This window comes from Capricornis sumatraensis, chromosome 9 (genome assembly GCF_032405125.1).
Source record: "Capricornis sumatraensis isolate serow.1 chromosome 9, serow.2, whole genome shotgun sequence".
NCBI classification, from domain to species: domain Eukaryota; kingdom Metazoa; phylum Chordata; class Mammalia; order Artiodactyla; family Bovidae; genus Capricornis; species Capricornis sumatraensis.
In genome coordinates, this window is record NC_091077.1 from 63497269 (window position 1) to 63513483 (window position 16215).

The window sequence follows — 16215 nt, forward strand, 5'->3', positions numbered from 1 at the left end:
TGGGACCAGATGCTATGATCTTCGTTTTCTGAATGTTGAGCTTTAAGCCAACTTTTTCACTCTCTTCTTTCACTTTCATCAAGAGGCTTCTTAGTTCCTCTTCACTGTCTGCCATAAGGGTGGTGTCATCTGCATATCTGAGGTTATTGATATTTCTCCCAGCAGTCTTGATTCCAGTTTGTGTTTCTTCCAGCCCAGCATTTCACATGATGTACTCTGCATATAAATTAAATAAGCAGGGTGACAATATACAGCCTTGAAGTACTCCTTTTCCTATTTGGAACCAGTCTGTTGTTCCATGTCCAGTTCTAACTGTTGCTTCCTGACCTGCATATAGGTTTCTCAAGAGGCAGGTCAGGTGGTCTGGTATTCCCATCTCTTTCAGAATTTTCCACAGTTTATTGTGATCCACACAGTTAAAGGCTTTGGCATAGTCCATAAAGCAGAAATAGATGTTTTTCTGGAACTCTCTTGCTTTTTCGATGACCCAGAGGATGTTAGCAATTTGATCTCTGGTTCCTCTGCCTTTTCTAAAACCAGCTTGAACATCTGGAAGTTCGTGGTTCACATATTGCTGAAGCCTGGCTTGGAGAAGTTTGAGCATTACTAGCATGTGAGATGAGTGCATTGTGTGGTAGTTTGAGCATTCTTTGGCCTTGCCTTTTTGGGATTGGAATGAAAATTGTCCTTTTCCAGTCCTGTGGCCACTGGTGAGTTTTCCAAATTTGCTGGCATATTGAGTGTGGCACTTTCACAGCATCATCTTTCAGGATTTGAAACAGCTCAACTGGAATTCCATCACCTCCACTAGCTTTGTTCATAGTGATGCTTTCTAAGGCCCACTTGACTTCACATTCCAGGATGTCTGGCTCTAGGTGAGTGATCACACCATCGTGATTATCTTGGTCATGAAGATCTTTTTTGTACAGTTCTGTGTATTCTTGCCATCTCTTCTTAATATCTTCTGCTTCTGTTAGGTCCAGACCATTTCTGTCCTTTATCGAGCCCATCTTTGCATGAAATGTTCCCTTGGTATCTCTAATTTTCTTGAAGAGATCTCTAGTCTTTCCATTCTGTTGTTTTCCTCTATTTCTTTGCATTGATCACTAAAGAAGGCTTTCTTATGTCTTCTTGCTATTCTTTGGAACTCTGCATTCAGAAGCTTATATCTTTCCTTTTCTCCTTTGCTTTTCACTTCTCTTCTTTTCACAGCTATTTATAAGACCTCCTCAAACAGCCATTTTGCTTTTTTGCATTTCTTTTCCACAGGGATGGTCTTGATCCCTGTCTCCTATACAATGTCACGAACCTCCATTCATAGGTCATGAGACACTCTATCTCTCAGATCTAGTCCCTTAAATCTATTTCTCACTTCCACTGTAAAATCATAAGGGATTTGATTTAGGTCATACCTGAATGGTCTAGTGGTTTTCCCTACTTTCTTCAATTTAAGTCTGAATTTGGCAATAAGGAGTTCATGATCTGAGCCATAGTCAGCTCCTGATCTTGTTTTTGCTGACTGTATAGAGCTTCTCCATCTTTGGCTGACAAGAATATAATCAATCTGATTTTGGTGTTGACCATCTGGTGATGTCCATGTGTAGAGTCTTCTCTTGTGTTGTTGGAAGAGAGTGTTTGCTATGACCAGTGCATTCTCTTGGCAAAACTCTACTAGCCTTTGCCCTGCTTCAGTCCATATTCCAAGGCCAAATTTGCCTGTTACTCCAGGTGTTTCTTGACTTCCTACTTTTGCATTCCAATCCCCTATCATGAAAAGGACATCTTTTGGATGTGTTAGTTCTAAAAGGTCTGATAGGTCTTCATAGAACCGTTCAACTTCAGCTTCTTCAGCATTACTGGTTAGGGCATAGACTTGGATTACTGTGATATTGAATGGTTTGCCTTGGAAACGAACAGAGATCATTCTGTCATTTTTGAGATTGCATCCAAGTACTGCATTTCGGACTCTTTTGTTGACCATAATGGCTACTCCATTTGTTCTGAGGGATTCCTGCCTGCAGTAGTAGATATAATGGTCATCTGAGTTAAATTCACCCATTCCAGTCCATTGTAGTTCGCTGATTTCTAGAATGTCGACGTCTACTCTTGCCATCTCCTGTTTGACCACTTCCAATTTGTTTTGATTCATGGACCTGACATTCCAGGTTCCTATGCATTATTGCTCTTTACAGCATTGCACCTTGCTTCTATCACCAGTCACACCCACAACTGGGTATTGTTTTTGCTTTGGCTCCATCCCTTCATTTTTTCTGGAGTTATTTCTCCACTGATCTTCAGTAGCATATTGGGCACCTACTGACCTGGGGAGTCCTCTTTCAGTATCCTATCATTTTGCCTTTTTCATACAGTTCATGGGGTTTCAAGGCAAGAAAACTGAAGTGGTTTGCCTTCACTGGACCACATTCTGTCAGACCTCTCCACCATGACCTGCCTGTCTTGGATGGCCCCACAGGGCATGGCTTAGTTTCATTGAGTTAGACAAGGCTATGGTTCATGTGAATAGATTGACTAGTTTTCTGTGAGTATGGTTTCAGTGTGTCTGCCCTCTGATGCCCTCTTGCAACACCTACCACCTTTCTTGGGTTTCTCTTACCTTGGATGTGGGATATCTTCACAGCTGCTCCAGCAAAGCACCACAACTGCTCCTTACCTTGGATGAGGGGTATCTCCTCACTGCCGTCTCTCCTGACCTTGAATGTTGAGTAGCTCCTCTCGGCCCTCTTGCGCCCGCACAGCCAGCACTCCTTGGACAAATATAAGTATATTTAAATTCAAGCTACAGTGACAATATTCTTAATAATGGTGCAGAGATTCAATAACCCAGAAATAGAACTGAGGGAGACATAAGAGACCATTCAGCCTCTGATTTTATGGATAGTTTCCAGAGGAGAAGTGTGAGCAAGCTGATGGAAATATTGGAACTAGAGTCCATTTCACTGGGCCCCGGATTTCCTTGTAATTTCTTTAAGCACTTGCCTGATATTGTAGCTTTTTCCCTTCATTCTCAAAGTGAGGATCATGAAAAGGTTTAATAAGTCTATCTGTGATTTCATATGGTTTTCTACTTATCCATAAGAGGAACATGAGAAATCTAGTTTCCCCCAATTTGATGATCAGGGAACATATTCAAAGAGGAAAAACTAAGGTCCTTAAGGTTCCATGGCAAGCATACTGTGAGCTCTATCAATACCTCTATAAGCTGATCCTGAATTAGTGCCTTTATGCAGTATGCCACACACCTCCTCTGGCCCTGAGTTTATACACTCTGTGCTGAAGTGAATATTTTGTGTATTCAACTAGAACATTTGGAGAATGAGTATTTATAAATAAATTCAAACAGGGGACCCAAATGGGGAAACGTCGTGAATCTGGCTTATTTAGCAATTATAAATAGGAGACGTGACTGTGGGAAGGGAACTGACATAAATCAGCATGGATATCTGTTCCCGGTGGAAAGGACTAGATAATTCTAAGGTGTTTTTTTTTTTATTATTTTTTAAATTTAGGTACCTCTTTCTTTGTCTGTCCTGAGAATGAAATTAATGACTCCTATGACTCTTGTCATTGCTCACAACTTGGCATGTTTCTGGAAAAAAAAAATTGTTTATGGGGGAAATCAGGATAATTTAAGACCCCATTACACACATAGCTACCGACAAAGTTGTATACGGGAAAGATAGAATTCTATTCCATTTTTTACCACTAAAACTAGTTTTGTGTCTATACATAAGTAATTGCCTGTTTTTTTGTTTCTTTTTTCGATGCTGTGCCACAGCCCAAATGTAAATGAGAGGGTGAGAATTGATCTGTCATGAGGGATTACCATGGGAAGGAGTTGGTAGGTTAAGTCTATCTGTTGTGTGTGGATTAATGGGGGTATACTCACATGAAAGGCTACCACCCTTTGCCTGTGTTGGCCATGATTCCCAATGTCTTGCTCCAACTCTGTTTCCTCTGAGTTGGATGCAATCTCATGCATGCCTTTGTTTTTTTGATTCCTTTAAAGTCATAACTAAGGTAGAAATATTCTCCTGCTGTCCATCCAACTGTGGCTGTGCTCTAGGGTCTTGACTGAATTCTTATACTTTTTAAATTTCCAGGACTGAAGTGTTTTTCAGCAAATAGAATGAAGAGACTTTCTCTTCTGTGAGGTTTTCGATCACAGACATTTGGCAGAGTGGGTAGTCTCTTTGGCAGAGCCATATGAAGCATTCATCTATCAAATCTAGAGACCCAAGTGTGGGAGGCAACCTTGTGAATTAGGAGATAAGTGAAGTGTGACTTTCATGTCCAGCCTTTAAGTAAGAAAGGGGTTGTCCTGCCAATAGGTTTTGCCTTCCAACAGTGGAACTTAGAAGATCCATCAGCCCAGAAAAATATATCTTTAAAAGTAAAACTTCTGAAGGTTATCTGGGATTGTGAAATAAATTGTTAGTTAACCTGGCTGCTGCTGCTGCTGCTAAGTTGCTTCAGTCATGTCCGACTCTGTGCGACCCCATAGTTGGCAGCCCACCAGGCTCCCCCGTCCCTGGGATTCTCCAGGCAAGAACACTGGAGTGGGTTGCTATTTCCTTCTCCAATGCATGAAAGTGAAAAGTGAAAGTGAAGTTGCTCACTCATGTCTGACTTAGCGACCCCATGGACTGCAGTCTACCAGGCTCCTCCATCCATGCAATTTTCTAGGCATGAGTATTGGAGTGGGGTGCCATTGCCTTCTCTGAGTTAACCTGGACATACCGCCAAAGCCAACACAATGAGCATTTATTTTTCACTATATAGTTAAAATTAGCCCCAGGAGTTATTTTGGTAATTTTACTTAGATTTGAAATACATGACAGACACAAATTGGCTTTTTCTCTCCTATATTACTTCCTTTTCATACCAGGACCATAGTTACAGATAGTGGTGACACCATAATTTCCCTATGGGAGAGTCTTAAATGGCCTGGTAAGCTTGTCTTGATATTGACACATTGTTTGACTTTAATATACTCACTTGAGGTAGCTAGAGTAGAGAGTCACCTTGCCAAGAATAGAGACAACTATATATATTACTTGCTTTGACTTTTCTCTAATTTGATGAGGACATTGAATTCAAAGATGGGAGTTAGGTAGTAAATGTTCCAAGGTCACAGAAGGGTTGGGTTTGAAAACCAAGTCTCAATTTCTGAGGACAGCAAATCCTTTCCCATATAGCAATTACTTAACCTTATAGCTTCAATAGGAGAGAATCTCTGCTTTCTAAGGTGAGTACCGTTTCTCCAAGGTCAGCTAAATACTGAGTGCATTACAGTCCTACTGATTCTACAGAACACTTTGTACAGTTCTCTAAGGTGTGCAAAAGGTTTTTATTTGTGGGTCAGATTTGAACTTAGCCTACAGTATGTTACAAGTATTCTAAATGAAAGGATGATTTCTGTTTAGATGCACAAGTATTTTGTGAGTTATAGAGAAGAAAAAGAAAGGCAATAGAAGATTCTGTCCTAGAATTACATAATTTCAAGGTGTATGTAAAAGGCAAGTTTAATAGAACTAGTGGATCAATGAAGACTAACAAGGCAGGCAGGTCTCATCTCAAGAGAAGAGCTAGGGTCTCAAGTCAGTATGTAAGGCAAAAGTAGTCTCATTAAATCCACCCTTGAAAATACCTATGCAGGTGGCACAAAACCTGAGAAGTCCAACCAGGACTTCTTCCAGTTTTTCCTCCAGAGAAAAGAGGTGCTTATTTTCCAGTGTCACCTCCAGTGACAGAACCTCTTTATTTGCATGAATATGAAGTATTTTCAGGGTTGTGTTATATGGAAGAAAGTGCAATATGTCTTTAAGATGAATCACATACAACCTTATAAGATGCTCACTCAGGAGGGAAGGTGCAGTCAAGTGAGGAGGGGACCTTATGAGGAACAGTCACTTTAAGTCCCCACTGAGGGGAATGATGTGTGGAATCACACTCTCCTGTTCTCTCTGTCATCTTTTCACTTATTGTTCTTCCCCACTGCCCAAGAATGAGTCTAACTGAATACGCCTAAATATGCATGTCAGATAGTTCAGCTCAGTTCAGTTGCTCAGTCGTGTCTGACTCTTTGTGACCCCATGAACTGCAGCACACCAGGCCTCCCTGTCCATCACCAACTCCCAGAGTTTACCCAAACCCATCTCCATTGAGTTGGTGATGCCATCCAACCATCTCATTCTCTGTCGTCCCCTTCTCCTCCCACCCTCAATCTTTCCCAGCATCAGGGTCTTTTCAAATAAGTCAGCTCTTCGCATCAGGTGGCCAAAGTATTGGAGTTTCAGCTTCAACATCAGTCCTTCCAATGAACACCCAGGACTGATCTCCATTATGATGGACTGGTTGTATCTCCTGGCAGTCCAAGGGACTCTCAAGAGTCTTCTCCAACACCACAGTTCAAAAACATCAATTCTTCTGTGCTCAGTTTTCTTTATAGTCCAACTTTCACATCCATACATGACCACTGGAAAAACCATAGCCTTGAATAGATGGACCTTTGTTGACAAAGTAATGTCTCTGCTTTTTATTTTTTTAAATATAAATTACTTTATTTTAATTGGAGGTTAATTACTTTACAATATTGTATTGGTTTTGCCATACATCAACATGAATCTGCCACAGGGGTATACACGTGTTCCCCATCCTGAACCCCTCTTCCTCCTCCCTCCCCATACCATCCCTCTGGGTCATCCCAGGGCACCAGCCCCAAGCATCCACTATCATGCATTGAACCTGGACTGGCGATTCATTTCATATGATATTATACATGTTTCAATGCCATTCTCCCAAATCATCCCACCCTCTCCCTCTCCCGCAGAATCCAAAAGACTGTTCTATACATCTGTGTCTTTTTTGCTGTTTCGCATACAGGGTTATCATTACCATCTTACTAAATTCCATATATATGTGTTAGTATACTGTATTGGTGTTTTTCTTTCTGGCTTACTTCACTCTGTATAATAGGCTCCAGTTTCATCCACCTCATTAGAACTGATTCAAATGTATTCTTTTTAATGGCTGAGTAATACTCCATTGTGTATATGTACCACAGCTTTCTTATCCATTCATCTGCTGATGGACATCTAGGTTGTTTCCATGTCCTGGCTATTATAAACAGTGCTGCGATGAACATTGGTGTACACGTGTCTCTTTCAATTCTGGTTTCCTAGGTGTGTATGCCCAGCAGTGGGATTGCTGGGTCATAAAGCAGTTCTATTTGCAGTTTTTTAAGGACTCTCCACCCTGTTCTCCATAGTGGCTGTACTAGTTTGCATTCCCACCAACAGTGTAAGAGGGTTCCCTTTTCTCTACACCCTCTCCAGCATTTATTGCTTGTAGACTTTTAAAAGCAGCCCATTGTCTTCTAAAGGAGGTAGGAAAAAAACATAAAAGACAAAAAAAGAGACAAAAGAGGTTGGAACAGAGTTCCATCCTGGGAAGCAAGTCTTAAAAAGAGAAATTTCCAAACACCAGGAAACACTCTCACTGCTGAGTCTGTGGCGAGCCTTGGAAGCACAGAGGGCAACATAACAGGGAGGAAAAATAAATAAATAAGTAAAGCCCACAGATTTCGAGCCCAACAGTAACTCCCCCAGCAGAGAAGCACTGCAGATGCCTACACTCGCCACTAGCAAGCAGGGGCTGGGCAGGGAGGCGCGGGCTGCATTGCTTAGAGTAAGGATCTGGCCTGAATGCCCCAAGGGCAATCTGAGCGAACTAACTTGGGCTAGCAAAGCAGACTGTGGGGTAACTACCATGCAAAAAGCCAGCCCTAACCTAAGACACCACCAGGCCCATGCACAGAACAAAGGATTGAACAGATAGCCAGCTGCAGACCATCCCTGACCGGTGACAGGCAGCCAGAGCCGGAAGGGGGTAATTGCAGCCCCAGAGAGACATTATCTACAAAACTGTAAGTAGGCTTCTTTGCTAAGACTTCTTGGGGTTCTGGACGGTCAAAATCCGCCTGAGAAGGTGCGCCAGTTGTACACCCAGAAAACCGAGCGGCAGGGATGGGAGAGGCGATAAGTCACAGCAACCGTGCTCACCAAACACCTCCTCACCTGAGGTGCTCAGACCTGGGAAGGGCACAAAACACAGGCCCAACCGAGTCTGTGCCTCTGAGGACTACCTGAGTGCCTGAGCCTGAGCGACTTAGACCTGGGAGGTGCATGCAGCCCAGGGCTGGCCTCGGACAGTTCCCAGCAGAGCAACCTAGAGCCTGAGCAGTGTGGGCAGGGAGGGCACACGCGCTGAGAGCGGGGGCAGGCCCAGTGTGGCTGAGGCACTGCGAGCACACGCCAGTGTTATTTGTTTGCAGCGCCCTTCCCTCCCCACAGCGCGACTGAACAAGTGAGCCTAAAAAAACTGTCCACCACTGCTCCCTTTGTGTCAGGGTGGAAGTCAGACACTGAAGAGACCAGCAAACAGAAGAAGCTAAAGCAGAGGGAACCGCCTTGGAAGTGACAGGAGCAACAGATTAAAACTCTGTCGTTAGTACCAGTTACATAGGAAGGGGCCTATAGATCTTGAGAAATATAAGCCAGACCAAGGAACTATCTGAAAATGAACTGACCCCACAATACCCAGAACAACACCAGAGAAAGTCCTAGATATCTTTTTGCTATTTTTACAATCATCCTTTTTTTTTAAGTCCTCTATTACTCCTTTAATTTTCACTTTTATAACCTACTATTACTTTGCAAAAAAAAAAAAAGACCCTATTTTTTAAAAACAAACTTCAAAATATATATTTTTAAATAATTTTTGTGACTTTTTTCTCTTCCTTTTTTTCCTTCTTTTCTTTAATATTCTATTTTTGAAATTCTAAACTCTACTCTAGATTTTTAATCTTTCCTTTTTGGTATTTATTATCAATTTTGTGCCTTTAAGTACCCAATCTTCAGTACCCATTTTTACTTGGGAGTGAGATTACTGGCTTGACTGCTCTTTTCCCCTTTGGACTCTCCTTTTTCCCCACCAAGTTGCCTGTGTCTCCTCCCTACCCCCTCTCTTCTCTACCCAATTTTGTGAATTTCTGTGTGTTCCAGACATTGGAGAACACTTAGGGAACTGGTTACTGGCTGGATCTGTCTCTCTCCTTTTGATCCCCCCCCCCCCACTTTAATCCTCCTGGCCACCTCTGTCTCCTTCCTCCCTCTTCTCTTCTCTGTATAACTCTGTAAACATCTCTGAGTGGTCCAGTTGTGGAGTGCACATAAGGAAGTGATTGCTGGCTAGCTTACTCTCTCCTCTATTGATTCCACCTCATCTCATTCGGGTCACCTCTAACTCCCTCCTCCTCCTTCTCTTCTCCTTGTAACTCTGTGAACCTCTCTGGGTGTCCCTCACTGTGGAGAAACTTTTCATCTTTAGCCTAGATGTTTTATCATTGGTGCTGTATAGAAGGAGAAGTCTTGAGACTACTGTCTCTGCTTTTTAATATGCTCTCTAGGTTGGTCATAGTTTTCTTCCAAGGAGCAAGTGTCTTTTAATTTCATGGCTGCAATCACCATCTGCAGTGATCTTGGAGCCCAGAAAAATAAAGTCAGCCACTGTTTCCCCATCTATTTCCCATGAAGTGATGGGACCAGATGCCATGATCTTCGTTTTCTGAGTGTTGAGCTTTAAGCCAACTTTTTCACTTTCTTCTTTCACTTTCATCAAGAGGCTCTTTAGTTCTTCTTCACTTTCTGCCATAAGGGTGTTGTCATCTGCATATCTGAGGTTATTGATATTTCTGCTGGCAGTCTTGATTCCAGCTTGTGCTTCTTCCAGCCCGGCGTTTCTCATGATGTACTCTGCATATAAGTTAAATAAGCAGGGTGACAATATACAGCCTTGATGTACTCCTTTTCCTATTTGGAACCAGTCTGTTGTTCCATGTCCAGTTCTAACTGTTGCTTCCTGACCTGCATACAGATTTCTCAAGAGGCAGGTCAAGTGGAGAAGAAATTAAAAACCAGATGTTTTTTCAAAATTTAATTAATTAATTATGACTGCACTGGGTCTTCATCACTGTATCGGCTTTCTCTAGTTGTGGCGTGCAGGGGCTTCTCTTTGTCGTGGAGTATGGGCCCTAGATGGAGAAGGAAATGGCAACCCATTCCAGTACTCTCGCCTGGAAAATCCCATGGACAGAGGAGCAAAGTAGGCTACAGTCCACGGGGTCACAAAGAGTCAGACACGACGGAGCGTCTTCGCTTCACTTCACATGGGCCCTAGGGTGCACTGGCCTCAGTATTGCGGCACATGGGCTTCAGTAGTTGTGGTACCCAGGCTTAGTTGTCCCAAGGCATGTGGAATCTTCCAGAAGCAGGGATCAAACTCATATCCCTTGCATTGGAATTTGGATCTTTAGCCACTGGAACACGAGCCAAGTCCAAAACTCAGGTTTTGACTCTGGTTCTAGTCTGATGTTTCTCAACAATCCCACTTCTAGCTTGCCTCTTCCCTTTCTTCCACACATAGTTAGTGTCTCTACATGGAGACTCGAGAAAGCACTCATGTTAACCAGAGTCTTACCCCTATGGTATTCACAGACTTATTAGGGAAGAAAGAAATTAAAAACAACAAATAATTGCTAATAGATTTATTCCGTGAAGAGGAAATAGAAGAGTACTAGGCAATCATGTAACCAACCTAATCACATCAGGCTTGGGTTGGGGGGAGCAGAATTTATGCTATTTGATACTTGTGAGACTTCCAGCATATCACCTCAATATCTCAATTTTTATTTCCTCGGCAACTATTTATCTGTGCTTGTAAGAAGTCAATTAAATAGGGTAGCCTGTTAGTTGGAACATAAATTATCTGTCCTATCATTGCACATCTATCCTGTGTCCACATTTTTACTGGGCTACACCAGAAATTCCTGAGAGATATAGGACACAGATTTGCTTCTTTTTTTGTGCATGGAAAATCAGATTAGTTCAAGGGAATAATAAAGTGATTATATTGTAAGGCTTAAGCAGAACATGTCACATGAGTTCAAAGAAGAGAGCAATCTAGCAAGGAGAGTGGAAATACAGGGCAGACTTCAAGTAGCTGACTGGGTTTTATCTAGAGGGGACAATGAGTAATGTGGGATGTTATAAGAGGGGACATGGAATATAATATATATATGTGTGTAAGGATGCTATCACATTGGACTAATATATTATAGGTATAATAGCATAATATTAAAGTTAGGGCAAACCATTATGGATCCAGATGACGATTTTCACTACACTGGTTTTTTTCCTTGCAAACATTTTTATTTATTTTTTTTCAAAGTGAGTCAGCTATGTGTGACATATATCCCCTCCCTCTTGAGCCTCTCTCCCACCTCCCAATCCCACCTTTCTAGGTCATCACAGAGCACCCAGCTGAGCTACCTGAGTGCACTGATATTTTTTACCATAACTTTAAAGACAACAAAATGTCCAGCTTCTAATTACAGACAATTAAAAAGTGCTGCATTATTATAATGTCCCTATTAGTAAATGCAAGTGAGTAGGAATGTTTTCTCTACTTCTGTTTTTTTCCTCTACTGCTAGTTTTTGGGATAGTCATGCATGCCTTTAGAGATAGGTTCTTTATATCCTTCTTTTCTTATATTTCAAGGTTGTTTGCTGTCTTATGAAGTACTTTACTATCCCATAATTCTGCAATTCAAAGGGATACAGAAACAGTTTTTGAGAGTCTTATATGAATCCTATAGACCATAATTGTTCTTAATGTAAAAAAAGATTCCTCCTTTCTATCAAATTTATTCACTGCCAGTCAAGGCATTTACTAAAATGGAGAGCTTTATAATCATACCAATCTTTGAAGGTGTATGAAATTCATTCATAACTAGTTTTATTTTCTTAATGCTCACAGTGTACATTTTATAGATCACACAGCAGAGCATATAATTAAATGCTGCCTTGGATTGTATTCTGTAAGGTTGGTTGGTTACTTCTCTAGCTTCAAAAATATTTTATTGCTAAATCCTATATGACCTTTGCATTTCCCACTTAAAATGTCTAACAGAGAAATAAGCATATATTTAAAAACTTTTTTCATTGCTTGACATTTTGTTGGACACTGTGTTCATGTTTCTTAATTGATGAAATACCTGACACATATTAAGCTATTAATAAATACCAGTCTGATGCTTCCTTGGTGGCTTAGTGGTAAAGAATCCACCTGCCAATGCAGGAGGCTTGGGTTTGATCCCTGAGTCAGTAACATCCCCTGGAGAAGGAAATGGCAATACATTCCAGTATTCTTGCATGGGAAATCCCATAGACAGAGGAGCCTGGCAGGCTACAGTCCATGGGATTGCGAAAGAGTTGGACATAGCTTAGCAACTAAACAACAACAAATACCAGTTGAAGGGATGATTAAAGTTGGCCAAAAGACATGAAGGGGCTCAGCATGTCATCATCTTGAATATCTTCACATTAGGCTAAAGGAAAACAGTGATGATCTTTAACAATGTGTCTTCTGCCTACTCTGAATTTCAATCCCAGCTCTAGTACTTAACAGGTATAAACTTAGGTCTCTCAAAATATGGGCAGTAATGGTATCTCCCACATGAAATTATTAAGAGTAAATGAAACAATGCATTTAAAGTAGTCTGTGCACTCTTAGAATGTTACTAGCACTCATTAAATGTTAATATTATCTTCAAGAGCCCCAGTATAGAATGACTTTATTTTTAATGCCTAATTTGGTAGGGGGCTTTTTCAATATATTATTTTCAGAATTAATCAACTCTCCATAATAGTCCAATTCAGGCATTTCCCCCTGAGAATTATTATAGCTGAGGATAAGGCCTCTGTGGTCTTAATTATTACCTGACCAGCCCACTTTAGCTAAATTAGAGCTCTGCATGGAAACCACTGAGGGCTTTCAATACCATGCCTGAGATTAATGAGTGACAGGAAATGGCCTAGAATCCCATGCTTTTTGGCAGCTCCTCCTTACCAATTGAGGGCTAATGTTTCCTTGCTTATTGCAGCATGAATCAAGAACTTACTCACTTTGACACTTTACTTGAATTTCAAGGTATAATCAATCAATATTTGCTGAACCAAGAAGCAAACCACCCATTCTTTAGATCATGAGTCCAAACTGGATCCTCTCCTTCAGGTTGTATTTCATCATTATGGATGTCCTCAAGACTTGCCACAGGAAAATCTTTAGACCTATCTGCTTAAAGAAATGTTGTCTTCAAGGCAAGAAAATAAAATAGTCTCTCTGCTCAAAAAGTCCCTTTGAAAGCAGCTGTATTTACTGAGGGGGTTTGTTCACTAAGGGTTATTGCATGCATCCAGTCACTCAGACATCCTATCCAAGAATAGTTCTTTCTTTCACACAAGATGTGTTCTCCCTCAAAATGTATCCTGAATCCTGCCACTTCCCTTAATCTTCACAGTCACCTCATCAATTTACTACAGTTATTTTTCACCCAGTTGCCTTCAAGCAACCCATTCTGCACACAGTAACCAGAAAGACCCATGGATTTTAAAATAGAAATAATAAAAATAATGAAAAATAGTAACAATGATGACTATCCTTGATACAGCATTTACCATGCACTGAATCCTGTTGTTTTTAAGCAACTTTATTGATATATAATTGGCATATCATAGAATTATGTACCTTTTAAAGTACACGAGTCATTGGATTTTAGTATATCCACATAATTGTGTAACTGTTACTACTATCTAATTTTAGAATATGTTTCAGAACCCCATCAAGAAAACCTTGTACTTATTAGCAATTCCCTCCACACCTCTCAGTCCCTGGCAATCACTAATCTTCTTTTTGTCTTTGCAGATTTGCCTAGGTTTTGCAGGATATAGAATTCTTTATCGATACCCTTTCTTTCAGCATTTTGACTGTGTCACACCATTGCATTCCAGCCTCCATGTTTTCTGATGTAAAGTATACTCTTTTTTTTTTTTTTTCACTTTTTTTTTTATTAAATTTTAAAATCTTTAATTCTTAAAGTATACTCTTAATGTTTCTGAGGACTCTGGATGTGAAGAATACTTTTTTACTTGCAGCTTTCCAGATTTTCTCTTTGATTCTGAATACTTTGAACATGATGTGTCTACTTGTAGAACACTTTGAGTTATCTTCAGTTCAGTTCATTTCAGTCGCTCAGTCGTGTCCGACTCTTTGTGATCCCATGAATCACAGCAAGCCAGGCCTCCCTGTCCATCACCAACTCCCGGAGTTTACTCAGACTCACGTCCATTGAGTCAGTGATGCCATCCAGCCAGCTCATCTTCTGTCATCCTCTTCTCCTCCTGCCTGCAATCCCTCCCAGCATCAGAGTCTTTTCCAATGAGTCAACTCTTCACATGAGGTGGCCAAAGTACTGGAGTTTCAGCTTCAGCATCATTCCTTCCAAAGAAATCCCAGGGCTGATCTCCTTCAGAATGGACTGGTTGGATTTCCTTGCAGTCCAAGGGACTCTCAAGAGTCTTCTCCAACACCACAGTTCAAAAGCATCAATTCTTCGGTGCTCATCTTTCTTCACAGTCCAACTCTCACATCCATACATGACCACTGGAAAAACCATAGCCTTGACTAGACAGACCTTAGTCGGCAAAGTAATGTCTCTGCTTTTGAATATGCTATCTAGGTTGGTCATAACTTTTCTTCCAAGGAGTAAGCGTCTTTTAATTTCATGGCTGCAGTCACCATCTGCAGTGATTTTGGAGCCCCCAAAAATAGTCTGACACTGTTTCCACTGTTTCCCCATCTATTTCCCATGAAGTGATGGGACCGGATGCCATGATCTTCATTTTCTGAATGTTGAGCTTTAAGCCAACTTTTCACTCTCCACTTTCACTTTCATCAAGAGGCTTTTTAATTCCTCTTCACTTTCTTCCAGAAAGGTGGTGTCATCTGCATATCTGAGTTATCTTACTTGAAGTTAATTGATACTGTTGGATGTGTAGGTTACTGTTTTTCATTGTCAACTGAAAGGAAAATGCCCAACCTATCAGTTTCAAGTTGTTTCATTTATGGCCTTACGGAGGACTATAGCCTGAAAGACAGCTTCTCAGATAGCTCTGCTCCAAAGAGGTACGGGAACAGGCTAGCTTATATATGATTTTTTCTTCATCTAGGGAATACATGTAGTCAAGCATACGTCTTGGTAAGGTTTACTGCCTGTCACAAAGAACAGCTATCTCAAATGAATGATTAAAGTGCTTTTCTATGTATGGGAAGATGTTAGTTAGCAAGTGTTAGTTAGAAAGAATCTGGGTTCATTAAAATTATTCCTGAAATGTTCCTAACTATCTAAGGGGCCTAACTGTCCAAAGCACAGAGCATTGTATTATTGTCTTTAATTTCTTCTTTCTAAAGGCAAAGAGTGCCCTATTGTTCAGTGACTGTAGTGTGTTAACCTTTGTAGACCTGGATGGCAAGTGAAATGCTTTTTGTTCTTCTTTTGTTTGCATCCTCAAATTTGGAGAGTTTTCAGCCATTATTTTTCTAAAATATTTTTTGTTTTCCATTCTCCCTAGATATATACCAAATGAAAATGTATGTCCACGCAAAAACTTCTATGCAGTTGTTCATAGCCACATTTTTCATGATAGCCAGAAAGTGAAACAACACAAATGTCTATTAACTGATGAATGGATAAACAGAATGTGGTATATCTATGCAGTGAAATGTAAAATATTATTCTCCTATGATAAGGAATGAAGTGCTAGTGTATACATACATATGCTTAGATAAACATACATGAACCTTGTATGTTACATAGATGAACCTTGAAAACAATATGCTGAGTGAAAAAAGTCACACACAGTTAACATACTGTCAGATTCATTTATATGAAATGAAGTCCAGCACATTCTTTTGCATCCAACAGCAAGTATTCCTGTTCAAAAGCAGTACATCTGAAGAATTAAAAAAATATATATTATGTACTGAGTACTTACCATGGTAAATGATACTGTGAGAGGCATTAGCTATATATAATAAGAACATATGACATGTACAGGTAGCAGCACATCAGTGAAATGTGAAATGTGCAGTGAAGGACTTACCTATGATAAGGGATGTGTGAAAATATACAGTAATGGGATTTGGGAATTAAGCACAGCTCAATTTCTGACTCTATCCCTTACAAAATTACTGATTTAATTTAGAAGTTTTTTTTTTTCCCTTAACAAATCTGATATA